This window comes from Trichosurus vulpecula, chromosome X (assembly GCF_011100635.1).
Source record: "Trichosurus vulpecula isolate mTriVul1 chromosome X, mTriVul1.pri, whole genome shotgun sequence".
In the NCBI taxonomy this organism is placed as follows: Eukaryota; Metazoa; Chordata; class Mammalia; order Diprotodontia; family Phalangeridae; genus Trichosurus; species Trichosurus vulpecula.
The window spans coordinates 43,080,717-43,090,266 of NC_050582.1; the positions used below are offsets into that span (position 1 = coordinate 43,080,717).

General features: G+C 41.5%; 1 pseudogene; it reads right to left on the bottom strand.

The window, feature by feature from the left end:
* Positions 1-7,044: 7,044 nt before the first annotated feature.
* On the bottom strand, positions 7,045-9,092 carry LOC118832969 (annotated as a pseudogene).
* Between the last annotated feature and the right edge of the window lie 458 nt (positions 9,093-9,550).

Here is a 9,550-nt window from a genome sequence, read left to right on the forward strand (position 1 = left end):
GGCTGAGTCAGTTGAGGACTTTTAAGATCTGGGAGAGACACTGTAATGGTGCTGCAGCAAAGCAAGAACATAATCTGATGCAAAGAGCATTGGAATTAGTGTCAGAAAACCTGAGGTTAAGCCCTGGATCCTTTATTTGCTACTTGTATGGCATCAGCATGTTTCTTAACCTATAAAATGCCTATCTCATAGTTGTTGGAAGGAAAGTGCTTCATAAACTCTAAAGTATTATAGAAATGTGAGCCACAATCATTATTATTTTAACTATTATTATTTTTAGAATTTTTTTTACTTTTTTGAAAGTTTTTATTTAAAATTTTGAGTTCCAAATTCTATGTTTTCCTCTTTCCCTCTCTCCCTCCCCTCCCCCTCCCTGAGATGGTAAGCAATTGTATAGGTTATACATGTGTAATTATGTAAAACATTTCCATATTAGCAATTTTATACAAGAAGACTCAAATAAAAGAAAAAAGTGAAAGTGAAAAATAGTATGCTTCAGTCTGTATTCAATCAATATCAGTTCTTTCTCTGGAGGCGAGTAGTATGCTTTATCATTAGTCCTTTGGGATTGTCTTGGATCATTGCATTGCTGAGAACAGTTAATTTACCATTATTATTGAGGAGCTAATGTGCCATAATGATTAGAGGCTAGGAGTCAAGAAGCCCTGTATTCAAGACCTATATCTGGCCCCAGATTGTGACCATTGAGAAGTCACTTGACTTTTCAGTGCCCCAAGTAATGATCTAAGACTGAGTTACAGATGAGTTGTTGAGCTTCATCAGGGAAGGGAATATCCCTGGTGGGAGGAGAGTTCCCTACATAGATGCAACCATAGGTACAAATCTTTAAAAAATATGGTAACCTTTGGCAAATCCTATTATACCTCACTTTCCTCACCTGTACAATAAGGGGCATAGACTAGATGATATTAAATGTCCCTTCTTGTTCTGACTTTAGTTGATCCTAGGAGTGAAGGCAGTAGCAGTTCTGAGTATCAGCATGAGAGAAGAGCAGGGCTCCGAAACATTCAAACCAAGAGGTCAAATCCAAGGGTGTCATAGCATAGTCTGAGGCAATTAGAACTGACAAGGTTTGTTTTTTTCCTGAAGGTGCTCAGGGTACTACCTGTTCTGATTCTTAAAAGAACCTTTCAAAGCAGGCCCCTCCCAGTCAACTTATACCTGATACTGGCCAGATGAGGGATATGCTACAAAAGTGATGGAATCATGGGTACCACTCTTGAATACATGAATGAATGACAATGTGATGAAGTGCTTACTACAGAGCCAGCATTTGTGCTAAGGGCTGAGGCTACAAATACAGAAGTGAGACAGTCTCTGCCTCCCTCAAAGAGCTTGTATTTGAATAGTGTAAGCTAGCACAGATGGGGAGTGGTGGCCAGAGAGATCTGTTGTGGTTTGTATGGGAAGGCACAGAGATGGTGAGTGAAGCCACAGGATAGTTGATTGACATGCACTTTCCAGTAGCAATAACAGTATTGATTTGATTATAATTCCAGAGCTGAAAAACAGGGGCAGCGGGGGGGGGGGGTGGCAGTCAGAGTGATGGTGGTGGGTTGCTTCTTGTGGGAGCAAGCAAGAAGTCTTGAGACATAAAATAAAACCAGTCCTTTAAATGTGTGCAGTCAACAGATCTGTGCTTTGTTCTTTGTCTCATTCTAATCCCCTGGGACCCCCTCTTGATTTCTGAGGCCTTTGTCTCTGTCACACATGCCATTGATTCTCATTTGTTTAAATAACAAGGAACTGTGCAATCCCAACCTCAGACCTTCCTGAGAATGCAAATGATGGGGTGCTATAACTTAGATTTCAAAGAAGGGTTCTGGGTGAGACCCTGCAGAATACCCTTGCTTCTCTCACATTTCAGCGTAGTGTGAGGGTAAGGGAGCTTAGCAAGGGGACTCACATTATGGGAGCAAAATCAGTTACCCATAACCCTTAGCAGAGCAAAGGAAGAAAGATTAACATGCCTACTCAGACAGGGCCTGTTGTGAGGTATTAGCAGTAGTATTTAGAGCACAAGGTTAAAGTTGGATGAGACCTTAGGGACAATTTAGTGGAAGCCGTTAATATTACAGATGGGGAAAATGAGGCACAGGAGAAGACTTGCCTAAAGTCAAACAGCAAATTAGTGGAAGAGCCCAGATTTGAATTTTGGTCTCCTGACTCCTAGACCATTGTTCTTTCAGTATGTCACACAACTCCCCTTCCTGAAACAAATTGTGAAATTTGAAGCCATTCCAGTGGAGTCATTAGGTGACATTGCCCAGCAACTACACCTAGAAACAACTATTAGGAGGAGGATGCTACTCTTTTCTTTAACAATGAACTGGAAAATTACTTCCTTATGATTTTAGAAGTGAAATCAAGTCTAGGGATAAGAAAGGTGGGGTGGGGTTGAACTCTCCTCACAGAAACACCATGTTTCTCTCTCTGACTCACTCTTCTACATGGAAAGAAGGAAATGAGGTCTTTAAGGGAGTTGAAGCCTATGAAAAAGTACTTTGGCATTAGCTTATAAAAGAAGAGTCACAAGAATGATTCCTTAGACTAAAGTGCCAATGGATGGCTGAATAGATGGATAGATGGACGAATGGATGGATGGATGGATGGATGGATGGATGGATGGATGGATGGATGAGAAAACATTTATCAGTGATATAAATAGAAAAATCAGAACAGTCCCTGCTGACTGAAGTGTAGTGCTCAGAATTAGGAAGGAGCATCAGAACAAAAGTGTTGGGATGGTTCCCCATTGGAAACACTCTAGCATTTCCATCTTTACCACTTACAAAGACTTTCTCCCCTCTCTAATCCTTCCTCCCTATAGCTACCATTTTTTTTTCCTGAAGCACAAGTACGGCAATGGCACTGACTTACTCAAAGAGTGTAGGTGGCTCTTACTTTCATCTAGGATAAAATTTAAACTCCTCAGTCTATTGTTGAAAGCCCTCCATATCTCCAACCTACTTTACTAAATATATTTACATTATTTTCTATTCTATTTTATAGTAATATACTCTTTATTCCAGGCAAACTGCTTTCCACACTGCTCTCTGAACTCTGTTCACCATTCCTAACCTCCACATATTTGCACAGCCTGCTGTTCATACCTGTGTAGTCTTTCCATATAGACTCTGGGAATCCTTATCTAAATTCTAACTAGCACTGGCAGGTCTAGTCCCCAGAGGGCTGGCTATATATCTCCCTCAGGATTCTAGGGCTAGGGCTGCCCCTGAAGGGTTGGGGTATCTTTCTAATGTTATCAGTTCAGGACCCCATTCCAGTGTGCTCTTGCCAATATCAAATGCCAGTGAATAGGGACCCAATATCAATTACCAGTGCTAATCGGCACCCTCCCAGTATCACTTATGATCAATTAGGTCTTATAAAGAGATATTTACTGAAAACCAAAGTATAAAAACTTCCCTTCAAACTGAGATAATCTTCCTTCTACTACCATGTTCCTTAGGGAGAGTGGGCTAAACTCTAAGTGTTTGCTACTAAATATATGCTTCACCAAGTTCCCTTCTGCATGCAGCATAGCCAGTGGATGAGTTGCTCTTTTGCTACAAGCCAAGTCTTGGTTGCCAGGTTAATTCTCTTTTGTGCTCTTCACTAAGATGAGATGTTGGCAGACTTTGGCAAATGCTCCAGTTCCTAGACTTCTGGTAGCTCTTCCAAACAAGAAGTGGCCCCATTGCAGGCATAGCTTTCTCTAAGACACCATGTGCTCATGGGCCAGCCTGGTGGGATTTGGTAGAAGGGTACTCCCCCGTTGAGCCTCCAAAGCTTAGAGAGTCATCCTTATACCTCAAGACTAGCAGGAAGAAAACCATGAAATTGGTTAATTGTTGCTTTTTATATGCACAGCTCAGCAGTTCCAGCTCAGCAGCCAGTCAAAAAGTTTTTTCCTTACCTCTCAGTAATCAAAAATGAAATGGTCAAAGAGCATCTGAGCATGCTCTGAAGGGGGGAGCCAGGCCCCTCCAATCTGCGTCATCATGCACTTCTAGAGATAGATTCCCCAAACTCCTCACATGGGTTGGAAGAAGGCAGTTTATCCCATATGCTCCCGGGACTGGGCCCTTATTGGCAAGTCGCTCATTATACCTGGAATTCCTTCCTTACCTCCATCTCAAAGAATCCTCGGCTTCTTTCCAGCCTCAACTCAAGTGAGACTTCCTGCCAGAAGAAGCCTTTTCTGATACCTTTCCTGCCAGTTGCCTGGCTGACTTCTTCCTCAAAGTATTTTCTTTTTATCTGTGTACACTTGCATACCAAAGTGGAATGCAGGTCCCTCAAGGGCAAGAATTGTTTCCATTTTATCTTTGTATTCTGTGTGCCTAGCACAGGGTCTCGCAAATAACAAAACCTTAAGAAAAATTTGTTGAATTAAATTGAATTAGATTGGAATTGGAGTTATCCTATAAGGATATGAAAGCAACAAAGGCCTTGACTTGATTAATACCTTGAGCTGAAAGAAAAGGTTCAAATTGAACAAAGAAAAGAATGGAATAAGAATCTGAAGGGGAGGACTTGTGGAAAAGGAAAAAGAGAAGGTAGTTGGCAAGGTAAGTTAAACAAATTGGTAAAGCAAACAAGAGGTCAGTGAGAAGGGGGAAAAGAAGTGGGCCAGCACTTGAGGCCAAACAATTTTAAAGTTCTTAATATGCTGTGTAAAAGGTGAATTTCAAATACTCTCAAGTAGTTTTTAAAAACAAGACTGAGAATTCCAATTGTAATGGAGGGCAGGGAAAACTGTGCATTCTTTTCCAGTGAGTGACGCTTGTATTTCTGCCACAGCCAAGGGACTGCTATCTATGTACCAAGCACAGGCTCATCCCCCACCAAGAAAAGACATTCAAGGGATTTGAGAAATACCTTTCCACATTCTAGGTTGTCAAGGACAATGAAGTGTTCTTTTTTTAAAGGAAGTAGGGCTTCAATGTTTAAAAAAAGGTCTGAAGTGGTAGTGGGAGACACAATTTGTCAGGAGGTTGGAGAATGGAAGAAACACAAGAGAAGGAAGGGAAGGAAAAGGACAATTGGATGCTTGGAACTAACAAATAGATTTTGAGCCTCTTTCTGGCAGAAAAGAGCTGGAGTCTAAGAGGAAGCAAGTGTTTGTCCTTCAATGAATGATATAGTAGAGCCACCGAAACTCTCAGCTTAGAGACCCTAGTAAGGGTCTAAGGCAGGGATGGGGAACCTACAGCCTCAAGGCCACATGTGGCCCTCTAGGTCCTCAAGTGCAGCTCTTTGACACAATCCAAACTTCACAGAACAAATCTCCTTAATAAAAGGATTTGTTCTATAAAACTTGGACTCAGTCAAAGGGCTACACCCGAGGACCTAGAAGGCCACACCACATGTGGCCTCCAGGCCGCAGGTTCCCCACCCCTGGTCTAAGGAAACAACGAAGATGGTTCATGATTTATTGAGCACAGGTACTGACTTTGTCAGTATTTGTCGGCCTGATAACATCAATAGAGAGTTCTGTTGTCCTCCTGGAGTATGTATTCAAGACCTAACAGAGAACCTCCAAAGAACTGTCAAAATGTTATGTCTATCCCCCTACTCATGGTGATTCAGAAGGGCACAAATGATACTGCCAGAAGGACCCTTGAAAAGGACCCTTTTTTCCTTGATACTCTCTTTTCTCAAGGTTTTCGTGACACTGCCTTCTCTTTCTCTTGGTTCTCCTCCTACCTAGCTGATCACTTCTTCTCACTCTCTTTTGCTAGTTTTTCATTCAGGTTACACTCAGTTATGAGGTCATGGACAAAACTTTGAGGCCTATAGGGATGTTGATGCCCATTGAAGGGAAGGGAAACAAGATAATACTTGATTTAGGAAGAGAACAGCTAGCTGCAAAGATGGCGATCAAGGATGGGATTTGGCTCTCTAGAGATGACAAAGTCCAGGTCAGGAATGGAGTGTCCCTAACAAAGAATGGTAAGAAGGTATTTTCTGGATGTCTTGGAGATGTAATCAACAGTGATCTAAGAGAAAAAAATGATAGGGGGGATGAAACTACCACCAAACTAGATACCACAGAAAATGCAGAAAGGCTAGCAGTTTACATCCAGGCATTCACAGGAGACTAAAAGCCAAGAAAGAAGCCAGTAGTAAAAAACCTATGACCTTAAGTTTAGGCAACAAGCTCTGCAAAAAAGCAGAATATCTAATAACTTATTGATTAGATGCAAGGACCATTTCATTCATTCTTCAAAAAATGGAGGAATCAGCCAAGGAAAACTTTATTCTGATTCTCGTTATCTGGGAGGAAATGGTTGCTGAGGGGGGGATGATGGAGAACTTGGGGAGAAGTGACCACTCTTTGCTCATGGAACACCTAGTCATCTCACATTGCATTGCCCACCATGAACATATGGATAAAAGACATCCATGAAGATAATTGCAGTTTATCTGACAATATCTCTAGCAGAAGAAATAGAGAAGTTCTATGTTGTTATTGTTATTGTTGGGCAGCTAGGTAGCCCAGTGGATAAAGTGCTGCTCCTGGAATCAAGAAGATCTGAGTTCAAATCTAGCCTCAGACACTTACTAGCTGGGTGAACCTGGGCAAGTCACTTAAACCTATTTGCCTCAATTTCCTCATCTGTAAAATGAACTGGAGAAGGAAATGGCAAACTACTCCATATCTTTGTCAAGAAAACCCCCAAAAGGAGTTTCAGTTTATCTGACAATATCTCTTGCAGAAGATGAAAAGGTAGAGAATTTCTATACAGAACTCATTAAGCCCCTCCAAATTAAATCAAGACATATTTTGATGAAAGGCTCAATGGATAGAGAACTGGCCTTATGGTCAGGAAAACCTTAAATCTCCCCTTTGACTCTTAATGGCTGAGTGATCTTGGGAAGACCTTCTGTAATCAGTCAGTCATTCAGCAAACATTTATTAAACACTTACTATAGGCCAGGCACTGTGTTAAGTGCTAGGAATAAAAATTTTAGGCAAAAAGAGACAGTTACTTCCCTCAAGGTGCTTACATTTTCTTTTTTTTTTTAAAGAACTGTTTATTTACTGGACCTGGGTCAAATTAGATACATATCCAATTTTTAATTTACATTGGTGAATTTAAATTTTGAAGTGTTTTTACACGCAATAAAATTGGCATTCAACAGTTACACTAAGGTGAAAAAATTCTCACCTTATTAATAAACTGCTGCAAGTATTTTGCCCAAAGTCAAAAAACTTTTTACTCTGAACATGAAAACCTATAACAAATTTTGAATTAATAGTACAAAACTCGTTACTTGTAGTTTTCCCCCTTGCAAAGATCAAAAAAGTACAAGTAACTAATATACATCAGTCACAACGTAATCCTTGATCAGCCCCACACCATAAACAGATGCTTCAATTTTCAACCCATCATCAGAGACCAAGAAAAAGTCATTTTTCATACAAAACAAAATTCACATGTGCCTAAAATGAAAGACAAGGAGAAGAAAAAAACAATAACTCTAGTACTGAGAATTATGCTCAGTCCTCTTTAGCTAGACAGTGGCCCCAAATGCCACTGTTTCTGACCAAATAAATGGTGGCTCTGTAACATTGCAGTAACATCCAAGAGCGAACTTTAACCCTTTGGCATCAGGAATCCAGATTTTCCCAACTTAGATTGACATATACCTTTTAAATACCAACACAGAGGTGAGGGAAAGAGCTGGACATGCCAGCTAAAAAAGACTAATTCACTACCAATTGCTGAAAACAGCCTCCAACCTTGGTTTGACATGTCACAAGTGTCAGGCAGAAACCAAAACTGCTTGTTAAGCCACTTGTTCTATACTTTAATACAGATGGCTGGGTCCTGGGGTCTAACCTCAAGAACATTCCCATTTTCTTTAGGGGAGAATAAAGTTTGTGGGTTTATCAAATAAAAACTACTCTAAGTGAAATACAAGTATCCAGTTACGATGGCGTGTGCCCCAAAGTCAATGGTTCTGTCCATTACTAGCAGGACAGTTTTTGATGATTTAATCTGTGGTTCCTTAGAACTTCACAGAACTGAATTTTTTTTGCTGCAGGTTTACAGATTCAAAGACATGTACAATCATTTTTAATAAAAGACTGTATTTGCCTCAGTGCTGTGTTATGAACAAACTGTATTTCATTGTGAAAACCAAAGAAAAACAGGACAAACAAATGTGACTAGATCACACTTCATTTATGGTGTTGGAGCTCTGGAATGCCCTGTGTGTTGGAGGCAGATTTCAAATGAGAAGTTAAACCAATTATGTGTCAAAGTTGTCAGGACAGCCTTGCTAAGAAGGTGTGTTTTCAAAACCTAGTCGTGAGGAAGAAAGAGAAGCAATGAGTGTATAGTTCAGAAAACAAAAGCTTAGAAACTATGTGACATCGTTGTGACCAAGACGTTTGGTAAATAGTGAACTGGGAGTTTGGGACCATCAGGAAAAGCCTTCTCAGACAACCCTCCAGACTTCAAAAAATCTCTTCAGGTAGTAGATCTGTCCCAATGTCATGACAACTAATACGAGAGCTTCAAAGAAGGACCAGAGGACCACCCTGCTGTTTGTGTTGTCATTGATTGCTCTGTGTATTCTCTCCCGGACTTCCCTGTATTCCTGTTCATGTTTTACCGTGGTCATCGCCACGGCGAGCTCATTAATCATCTCTTCCAGCTTGTTTTGATGAGCTTCTGTTTCCATGTCTTGGCCCTTTGGAGCTTCTCCAATATCAATAGTGAACATCACTATCTTGGGAGTCATGGTGGACATTCTGTTGCTAAAACAAAACTTGTAAGTTCCATCCATGTGAGCTGCAAAAGTATATTTCCCACTGGACTCTGTCTCCTTTATAGATTCCTTTATTATTAGGTCCTGTAATCTCCACGTCGATGTCCAGGAAGCCGCCCTCGGCCACCTCGAAGATGAGGCCCATCTTGGTGCCCGAGGTGACCCGCTCGAAGAAGCACTCCTCCGCGTGCGCGTCGATGCTAACGAAGTAGCCCGAGGCCGTGGCCAGAGAAGCGCGGCCAGCAGCGTCAGCACCTCCGGGAGCGTCACCATGGCGTGCGAGCGGGCACGGGACGGGGCCTGGCGGGGGACGGGGAGGTGCTTAGATTTTAATAGGAGAAGAGGATGCACAAAAGGAAAGTAAAAGGGGTGGAAAAAGGAACATAGATGTCCAGAGTCCAGCCCAGTGAAAAATGGAGATATGCTTCATCTGAGTGTCCTCCTTAAATGTAGATTTTAAGAGGAGCTATCCAATTAGAAGGCGGGACTGCAGAAGGAGCTTCTGAAGTGTTAGTCCTAGGGCTAATGTGATCTTCCAGGATGAAGAAGTTCAGAATACAGTCTTTCCTTTCTCCTTTCATTGGTTACCTTAAGGCTGCTGGTTCTTGGCTCAGCTCCATGGAACAATTCCTTCCTCTCTGCTTCTAGACCTGCAGAATATAGGTGCCTCCACTCTTTCCTTTCATCCTCTACTTAACTCTCTCCAATCTGGCTTCTGTCCACATCATTCCCCCAAAGCTTC